We start from the raw sequence: 11,590 nt of genomic DNA, 5'->3' as shown, positions 1-11,590 counted from the left end.
CTCACGTTTCATGGCACGATTTTGAAGGAGCTTGTAGGAGGCTCTAGAGTCTCAATTATCTTTCAGCACGACGTTCCATCCTTATTCAGAGGGGTGAACTGAAAGGAAGATTCAAATATTAGAAGATATGCTTCGAGGATGCGTGCTAGACTTTGGGGGTAGTTGGACTCAGTTCATGCCACTGTTGGAGTTTGCGTACAATAACAGTTATCAGGCCAGCATTGACATGACACTGTTTGAGGCACTTTACGATAGAAGATGTCATTCTTCTCTATATTGGGATGAGATGGGTGAATGACGAGTTATGGGACCAAAGTTAATGCAGTAAGTGTATGGTAAGGTTCGGCTCATCAGAGATAGAATCAATGCAACTCAGAATCGAAAAAAGAGTTACGTTGATACCCGCCGTAGGAAATTGGAATTTGATATCGGTGATTATGTGTTATTTGAAAATAACTCCATTAAAAGGGGTTATGAGATTTGGAAGGAAAGGTAAACTTAGTCCTAGGTTCATTGGCACGTTCAAGATTCTAGAAAAAGTGGGGCCGGTTATCTATAGGTTAGCTTTACCACCTTTGTTGTCCATTATACACAACGTATTCCATGTCTCCATGTTGAGGAAATACGTCTTAGACCCCTCTCACGTAATCAGTTATGGTGAATTAGAGCTCAGCGATTCACTAGCTTATGAGGAGGTACCATTACAGATTCTAAATAGGAAAGAACAGGAATTATGTAATAAGAAGATTTCTCTAGTAAAAGTCCTGTGGAGAAATCACACAATAGAAGAAGCTTCTAGGGAGCTCAAGGAATAGATAAGGAAGAAATACCCGCAATTGTTCCTGAGTTTAGTAGCCCGAACTCTTCAGTTTGGTAGCCCGAAGCTATTTTAAACGTAAATGTTCGGTAGCCCAAACCATTGGGAAAAGTTCGAATATGATTTCGATCGACCGATGAAGATGTGCTCTTTGAGTTTGGTCGCCCAAAGTCAAGTCAACGTGCTAACTTTTCCACGGTTCTATCGACCGAGGCAAATATACTTGCCTAGTTCAGTTGCCCAAAACCTCATGGTTTTTGGGTTAAGCTCCTATATTCATGTGCATTCAAGTGTAAGGACCTAAGGGCCATTCTAAGGTCATTTGAGCTTACAATTACCTACATGCATGACATGTAGAGATTATTACAAACCCATTTGAAATTAAATTAATACAAACCTAATAATATTACAACAAATGATGTATATATGCCGGGTCTTCATAATTCTTCAAGTTGCTGCATGCTATCATTATGATCTAGTAAGTATGATCCTGCACACAAACTTGAAAGTCATCAAATACAAAGAGTATTTGTCATTATCAAAACCGGAAATGACCTATAAGGTCAACGTTCTCCCCCTTTTTGATGATAATAAATACACCATACAAAAAGGGGTACAGCCTTGGAAGGCTCCTCCTGACAATATGCACAATGAGAGTTCAAATATTTTTCAAAAGTGCCCAGTACCCAATTTTGCCCTCTTCTCCCCATTCTGGCAACAACAAAAAAGACTATAAATATAAAACATGTAAGCAAGGCATTTAAGTATAAATCATTTAAATACACGATAATATTAAGAAAATTTTTAGAAATTTCAACAACATGCCGTTTGAAAATATAGCATTTTCCCAAAAAATACATGTATAGAAATGATTTGATTGAGTTTTAAATTAATAGTTTATCCACAACTATTAACTCAAACAGTCCAGTATAACAATGAGTATTACTTTCATCATCCAAGAGATAGAATAGTCATACAATGCAAAATGAATGACAAAGATAACCTCATTAAGTATGAAATATAGCAATTAAGCACACAAACAATAAAATTGGTCATTTAAATGATTTAAATGACATAAAAACAAGGCTAGACCATAAATATACTAAAACCATTGCAATTGAAACATATCATAAGACCCGTGGAAGATTTGAATTTAAAGCACACGACATATGATAGCAAATAGTTGGTTTGAGCATAAACACAGTCTAATAAGTTTGCATGCATTTACATATGAAGTTATCGAACTAGTTATGCAATTTTATAACTTATATATATGTATATAATAATAAATATATACCCCCCTTTGATATTTGCAAAAAGTATTGGGGGTGCTTGCTGAAAAAGAAACTTTAATTTTAACAAGCAAGCACAAATTTTTTGGTTTGTCAATTAAGCATGTACTAAAATATAGAAAACCACAACTATAATAATCCTAAAAATTTAACAATCATATGCAAGATCATATGGCAAATACAAATAACTTGTGGCAAAGCAATATATATCAACTTAAGATTTTCACAAAGATCATTTCATTTAAGCACATGCCACAGTGAATTCATTCATGTTTTAAGCTAAACATATCGGAGAACATAACAGAATAGGATTTAATTTTGGATGCTCCCCATTTCGATTTGAAACCTAGCTTAGTGAAGTAAACTGGTTATACCTAATAAAGGTTAATTTCATTAAGTATGCCAAGGTATAAGCGAGCACACAAACAATTCTTCAACAACTATACTAGATATTTATTAACCATATTCATCTCTTATCAATATAGTTGTCCCTACAGGCAACAAGTGCATTGGAAATAGATATTAAGGCATTCTATAATGCTCATTACCAAGAGCAATCCATATCTCAATCATAACCATGAAAGTTGGATATTATGCTCAAAGTATCTAGAAGAGCCTCAATATTTCAAAATGTGAAGTGATGCATTTGAGTCTTTTATGTTCTTTCTATAGGGATGGAGCCGAGCTCATCTAAATATTCTCAATGATTATCCAAGGATGAAATTTAATATTTAATTAGTTTTCACTCATCCCTTCAAAAATACTTTATCATTTATTATATCATAATCATCTATGTACAAGTTTTTACTTTAAGAAAAATCTACCAAAATTTCGGCAGCATGCCATCTGTAAATTGGACGTTTTTCCCATAAAACCTGTACTTGATAGGTTCAAACAAACAATTTAAAATTTAGTTTAAGGCACACGAGAACCTAAAACCACTACCACCATGCAATACACATCAAATGCATTCGCCATACATGAGGCTTTCAACACAAGCATGCAATCCAGTAGTATAATCAACTCAAGATATTCAATATAACTCAATAATAGTTCGTGCTAGAAAAATACATAAACTATTCATCAAAGAAATTTTAATCATTTATTAAATCATGGATAGTGCTGCAATGGTATACACATATAGGCATAAAAACATAAACGATATAAGAATATGAGAGCATTCTAATTTATATAGATATGAAGGATAAAAGCTCCCCCTGAGTTATGCACTTAACTCATTTTATGCCTTTTTCATTTCTTAATATTTTAGCCAGCATGCTTAATATTTTCAATGGATTTAGACTTGGCATGAAAGTTTTAGGCTTATAGGACCAAAAAGTCATAGTAAATATTCATCAAGATGATAAGCCTATGTCTGCCTCTTTTCTTAAGAATCTTAATGCATGTGAGAGGCACAAATTAAATACTCTCAAGTATTACAATTTATTTTAAGTTCGAAGAGTATTCATTATGAGTGGACATGATTTGTAGCAAGGATACAAACCAATGGATACGTATAATCTTTACCAGATATGATCGTGGTTGGGTAAAGAGTCCTATGGATGGAATGGTGAACAAAAATAGAGAATTTTTATATTTTAAGTTCAAAGGAAATATTTTTATTTTCGAGCTTGATTCCCTTAAAGGATGCCTCTAATTTTGATCAAGGAAGGATGTCTTATAACAAGCACTTATCGGATTAGGAATTTAGGAATTTATAATAACTAGTGCTTACACCTAGAGTGATGACTGCTACTTGTTCAAGGTTATAAAGTTCAAGGATGGGTTTAGGATTAAATGATATATAGTGTGAGATGGATTCCCTAAACCACAAGTTTGTGCAACGGACAACGTGTGCTTAACTAAATATTTTCATATTTTCGTGTGAGTTAAGTGATTAGAATTATATACTAGGCCTAGTTGCCTTGTCCATTCAGAAGCAGATTTCATTTTAGCAAATTGCCAATGTTTTCCCATTTTCACCAATCATTATGATATATATGCATTAAGTTCATATTTGATATAATACATGTATTTCCACACTGACGTGATTCTCTAAAGGTTCTTAGTAAAAGAATATTATACAGTGAATGCATATACCAAGATTTGATATTTTAAGCAAAGACCACTTCCTAGCCTTTTGGTCATCACTACCCCTAAATCTAGGAACTAAGGATGGATTAAATGATTATGTAATATTAATTTGGATCCATTTTTCCAAAGGTCCTATGGGGTTTGCTTTCATGATTATCCATTTCATTTCTTTTTCTAAGCCTCCGACCCTTATGGATGAGCAAGTAGATAGAATGTGCCATTTCATTTTATAATGCAAGCGAGTTTTGAATAACCATGAAAGATTTAGCTTGCATACTCTATTTTTACTAGATGAGGCATGGAGATTTATGACGATGGGATTTACAAAGTGAACCCTTTTTGAAAAAAATTCTCTTCTTAACTCTGAAGGATTTGTTATGATTATTCTTTTTTTATTGTCAATTTTGATTATAACTTTGGAATAATCATCTGTTTCTTCCTCCAAGGAGAAAATTTTCAATATCTTTTCAGTCTTCTTCTTCTTAAGGATAGCATGATAATATTTTAGATCCTCTAATAGTTTTACTAACCTTCTACTTTCATTTTTGAAGACTATTTTCTACTTAGACATTATAGCTATAAGTTTATGCATTTTGAATAAACTGCATTCTAGTTCTTTGTTCAAAGACATGCTTTTATCATAAACTTCAACATATGATTCACCATAGGATTTTTCACAATAAATATTGCATGAATCATTTACAACATTATCACAAAGTTTGACAGATGATTCAACATACACTATATTGCAATATTTTTCATGAGACTCATCACATGCATCATTAACAAAGTTATCATGAAATTCAATAGATGATTAAACATTTGACATATCATAGCATTCAGCAACAAAATCATCTATAGAGGCTAAGATAGGATCATATACCTCTCTGTCTATCAATGCAATTGCCCTATCATTTACCACTTCCTGAGTGGTGGTCTCATCCTTCTGGGATTCTCAATATTTCTTTTGCAGTTCATCCCAAATTTCCTTTGCATGTGTACATGGCATAATCTCAAGAAAAACATTAGAATCTAAAGCGCAATACAATAGATCCATGGCATGTGAATTCACATGTAATAACCTAATATTATTTTCATCAAAGGGCATACAAATTCCATTAACAATCACCTGCCAGGTCCTCCAGTCCATAGATTTTATAAATATGCCCATTCTCATTTTCCAATGGGTGTAGTTTACATTATAAAACAATGGAGGGCAAGAAGGTGACTGTCCCTCATCGAATGGGGATACACCAATTCGAGCCATTGCGATCTTTTGCAAAACGTTTAAGTCTATGCAACGAGGCTCTGATACCAATTGTTGACTTTGGTGTATTACCAAGAGGGGGTGAATTGGGTATTTAAAATTTTCTCTACCTAGATTTATCCAAATCAGCAGTATTACGCAACTTAAGGTCTGTCTACACAATTATAAACCCAATCAACACATATACAACATAAACCATACAACATACATGTGCTAAAAATGAAAGTGTGGAAAATAAATTGCAAAAATATAAAGTACACGCACGATATGTTATCGGGGTTCAGCCAATACTGCCTACATCCGCGCCTCTAGCTCGTAAGCTCAAGGATTTCATTAATGTTCACTTAATGGGTGGAGCAGCACTGTTTACAATTAGGTCAATTGATGGGGCTGACCTCAACCTACAGCCGCACCTTACTAGGATGGTGCACTTAGCTTTCCTAAGAGGGTCTAAGCCAATCCGAGACTATTCAATAGGGCTAGTCTCCCTCTTTAGGCCCATGCCTGGAATACAACAGTATTTCAATACAAATCAGGCACAATGATTATGCTTCTTAATCAAGCAGATATGTACCAATGACAATCAATCAAATGCACATCAACAATGTAGGAATTGTAAGCTCGGTGACGTGATTATGTGCAAACAATACTCAATAATGTATAATCTCAAATATGCACAAGAGGGTTCAAACAAGCTATTCTTTGAAATAAGATATAATAAATCTCAATATTAGATTAGGGTTTCAAAGATGCTGATAAGAATATTCAAACAAAGTCAAAAGTATTTTCCTCAATGTAATAAGCACAAGAGTTGTTTGAAATCGAGCTTGTAAAACACTTTGCACACAAAAAATTTTGCTTAAGGGATCAAACAATAACAATGCAAAGACCCTCAAGCTAATGAGTTTTCCTCACATTAGATTTATCAAGTTAAATTTGTGGGAAAACTTTTACTTAACTCTTAAAATCAAATACAATCAACAACAACACAAATGAGAGTTTTGAGCAATCTAAAATGGAGCACTAGCACATTAGGAACTCTCATAATACTTGGATGATCAAAGAAATGAGTGTATGAGAGTATTTGGAAGTAGTATTAGCAAAATAGGCTTTGTAAATTTGAGAGAGTTTTTTACTAATGATCTTGCTATTCAATGCTTGATCAAGAAAAATGAATGAGTATATATGAACAAGAGGGGAACATTAGTCGTTGGGGACACGCTGGTAATTTTCAAAATTATTTTAATTATGTTTAAAACATTAACCCCTCATTTAACCTTAATTACCCGTGGTAAAATTAAGCCAACCTGAGACTTTCGGTGGGCTAAACTTATAGATCGATTGCCTGAACAGACACAACGGAAAAATCAGGTTTTCTATGTTCGGGTGCCCGAATATATATTTGGGTGGCTGAACTAAGTGATTTTCCAAACCGCTCAAGGTTTGGTTGCTGTTCCTAAGTTCAGTAGCTTGAACTCCTCAGTTCGGTAGCCCGAAGCTATTTTGAATGTAAATGTTCGGTAGCCCAAATTGTTTGGAAAAGTTCGAATAGGATTTCAGTCCACCGAGGACGATGTGCTCTTTTGAGTTCGGTCTCCTGAAGTCAAGCCAATGTGTTGAATTTTCCACGGTTTGATCGACCGAGGCAAATATACTTGCCAAGTTCGGTCACTCAAAACCTCATGGTTTTTGGGTTAAGGTCCTATATTCACGTGCATTCAAGTGTGAGGACCTAAGGGCCATTCTAGGGTCATTTAGGCTTGCAATTACCTACATGCATGACATGCAAAGATTATTACAGACCTATTTGAAATTAAATTAATACAGACCTAATAATATTACAACAAATGATATATATATATATATATATATATATATATATATATGTCGGGTCTTGATAATTCTTCAAGTTGCTGCTTGCTATCAATGTGATCCAGTTAGTATGATCCTGCACACAAACTTGAAAGTCATCAAATACAAAGAGTACTTGTCATTCTCAAAACCGGGAATGACCTATAAGGTCAAAACTTTATAGTATAACAAATCTTCCATTATTGTCTTCCAGATGGAATAATTTGTCTTTGTAAGTCTGCTCATGGAACTGCTCCCAAGACTTGCACTACAAGAAATAAGGGTATTTTACGATTTCAAACCGTCACTAATACTCAAAAAATCGTCACTAATACTATTAGTGACGGTTTTCTCAATATTAGTGACGGTTTTAGCTTTGTCACCATATATGTCGATATTAATACTTATTAGTGAGAAAATATTCAAACTGTTACTAATAGTGGAGTATTAGTGACGGAAAAGAACCGTCACTAATAGCTTACGACCGTCACTATTAAATTGCACATATGGTTAGCTAAAATTCGTCACTAAAGCGTATGTATTAGTGATAGATTTAATAATCGTCACTAATATGATTATGGTAGCGACAGTCAAGAAACCGTCACTAATAGTATGTTTTTTAGTAACGATTATTAAAATAGTTACTTATAATTGACTATTAGTAACGATTATAGAACGTCACTAATATTTTGCCCCTATAAGGTTGATTTGATAGTGATGATTTTAGTCATTTAATGATGGTTTCTAAACCGTCACTAATACTTCATCTTCCCATTATTAGTAACAGTTTTGCAAACCATCACTAATGCTTTGAAAAAATTATTATTTTTTAATTCCTGTAAAAACCTTTAATTACATTTTAAAATACATAAAATTGAACCAGAATTACCAAAACATTCATAAATTATTAATATTTAAAATAAAAATTGTTCAAAATTAAAATACAATACATACAAGTACAAATTAAAATTAAAATATACAATTTAATTTTGTTCAGTTAACAAGAAATACAGGAAAAGTAAAAAGTTGCGCGCATTCGACCCAATTGAAGTGTTTGGCATTGTCGTAGTGTTCTAAGAGCCGCAAACCCTACAAAATAATAATTTCACAAGAAATTAGCTAGCTAGTATACAATGTTTGAACACATATATATATATATATATATATATATATATATATATATATATGTACATAGCATGATTTTGTGTTCATAACCAAAGAATAATCCATATATAATCACTTAATGTATGCACTTTATGACCATTTTATCATATTTTATTTTTGAAAAAAATCAACTAAAATTTTGGTGGCATGCTGTCTGTATATAAAGCATTTTTCCATAACAAAACATATATACAAGCCTAAAGCAATTCAATATACTCAATATTTCAGTAATAATCCATTCAACACAAGCAGTTCAATATACTCAATATTTGGCAATGTTCCATTCAACACAAGCAGTTTAGTATGACCAATCCAAACATTTCATAAAAACAATCAAGTTAAGTAGGTCCATGCAAGCCTTAATTAAGCATAACTGTTTTTCATTACAAAGTTAAAATGAATAAAAAGTACAAGATGATTTGCATCAATACACCAAAATAGATGCAAATAGTCAGTAACATCTTTAAGAGAACCAATGAAAAAACTTTCTTGACTTCCAAAAATGTCATCAGTTCAAGAACAAAAAATAAACACCATCCTCATTACTATCCATTTCTCCCCCTTTGCCACTATAAAAAACAGGGGGGTTGTCACTACTGATGATCTAAGAATGGTGCTCAGCTCCTCTATATATGTTCTTATGCATTCATTTTCAATTTAGGATGAAGATCAATCTTCATTTAGCAATCACTCATCCTTTCAATAACAATTTAAGCATGCATCATATCATAAACATTTAGCACTTGATTTTTGGGTTTTGATTATTTTGGGAAAAATTTTAATAAAATTTTGGTAGCATGCCGTCTGTAAATAGAAAATTTCCCAAATTTGTAAATAAAAATGAGTATACCAAATAGCCTAACAGTTTTCTATAGCATACAAAACATAAATCACTGCATCAACCACACAGGTGGCATTCCAAATAAGGCATGCAAACCAGTAGCTCAAATAATAGGTCATACAAAATATAAATCATCTATCAAAGAAATGTAATCATTCACTTAGTTTGCGAAAATGAGACACAATTTTTCACCTACTTATTTGAGTGACCATCCAAGAAAACGTCTAAACTCTGCAAGCACTTATGGAGCAAACATGTGCAGGATTTTTCTCTCTTCTTATCCAAGCCTCTTGCAGTGGCTTATGATGATCTACAAACTTCACGAATAAATCCTTTAATTCCTTAGCTATCATGTATTATGCAGTTCCTAAGTGACAAAACTTTAATTCTTCACCAATTATAGCATTTGTACTTTGTAATTCCTGCTACAATATGAGAATCATAAAATCAATTATGCAATTCGACAATAGAGCTCCAACAATAGCACAAAATCTCACTTTAATAGTTGATGATATTTTCTAAAAAATTAAGAAAAATAAAAATAAAAGAACTTGTCAGGGACTTTGGTTTCACGTTCCCAATTAATGGTTTAAACGATCCATGCCTTGGTATCTTTTCAGTTATCACCCATGGCCTACAGAAAATGAACAAAACAATGAAAGCTAACTGACAAGGGAAGTATACGTTCTAATGAAAGCAATTACTCCAAATCCAATATAATTCAATATAGAAATAGAGGAAAAAGCGAACACTATACAATCAACAATAATAATGCATTAAGTTGATACCTTCCTATTGAAAATGTTATAATGTGATTTGGATTGTCCAAAAATTTTCATAATTTTTCTAAGTTCTCTTTAGAATCCAACACAATGAATAAGATGAAGGAGGGATGTGAGAGGTTATTGGGGCCTTCGATGAGTTCTCGTGAAGGTGAGAAGGAGGTTGGTTCTTATCTAAAGAATAAGACGAAGGATTTGGAGTGCGCGAAGGTGAGAGCCAATGCGAGGGTTGAGGCTTGGAAGAAGCACTTTGTGGAATTATAGGCTAGGGTTATTTTTTAAGTGGCGACTAGCGAGTTGGTAAAATACACCTTCACATTGATCGTGAGCAGAACATTTGTAAGATACTAGTCGTTAACTCAAGTAGGAGCAATGCATGCAGTGACAATTCCAAAACCAATAAGATTCTTTTGCTTCCAAGGACCTTAAACATTAGATAGATTCATTCGCACCAACCAAAAATTAACTTTATAAATACAAAAGAAAAAAAGAAAAGAAAAAAACCTAGCCACAACCATAAATAACTGCATCAAGTCATAAAACAATCTTAGGGTGAAGGCTAGCCCCTCCAATACAGAGTACAAAAATAACTGGCTTAAGATAAATAAACAATTATTATTTCTTGTACAATTCAACTTACTGCTCTTTCAAACTAACACAAATTCGTCGTTAATATGTAGGACTCAATAGAACATGACATCAAATTTAGCATGCAATGTTTGTAAACTTTCATATAAGTGGTACAAAAAAGAAGAAGAAGAAGAAGATGTAAGTAAGCTTTGAAACACTATGATCTATTTAAATATATATACACACACGTACATACATCCATACATACATACATACATACATACATACATACATACATACATATACATATGTACATATATACATACACACACATAAACTACCTTTTATATACCTTCTAATGAGAGGAGGAGCCACCTGCATCATTTGGTCGAGATTGGAGCATCATTTGAAGCCCGACTTCCAGTCGGGCTACAAAGGTGGACACCTTCTCTTTCAATTGCTAGTTCTCTATTTCCACCGTATGCATCCAGTGAGCCATCTCCACTGCACGGTGCTATGTAATCAACTAGTGTACCTGTGTAAGTAACATCCACATAAAATCTAGAAATAGCCAGAAAAACATAATGATATAGTAAAGCACAAAATACAGGTAGTAACAAAAAGCACCATATATTATCATTAATTTTAAAGGTAGTGCAATGTAGATAGAAACATCAAAACACACGTACAACCATTCAAAAGCATGGTACAATAGAATGCAGGAAAAAACAAATAAAAGAAAAGATGTTCTAAATGAAATAAAAGAGGAATACAAAAAGTTTGGAGGTATAGAAATTCAACATTCTAGTTCTTCAGGAACTAGATGTTGTTAATCATCTTATTATCCCATTTTGTTGTAAATCATATCCTTATATAGGAAAATACATTGGCATCCCAAAGGTTAACCACATA

The sequence above is a fragment of the Malania oleifera genome, chromosome 1, assembly GCF_029873635.1.
Source record: "Malania oleifera isolate guangnan ecotype guangnan chromosome 1, ASM2987363v1, whole genome shotgun sequence".
Lineage (NCBI taxonomy): Eukaryota > Viridiplantae > Streptophyta > Magnoliopsida > Santalales > Ximeniaceae > Malania > Malania oleifera.
The sequence above is the reverse complement of the archived record's forward strand: the minus strand, read 5'-3'. Positions refer to the sequence as shown.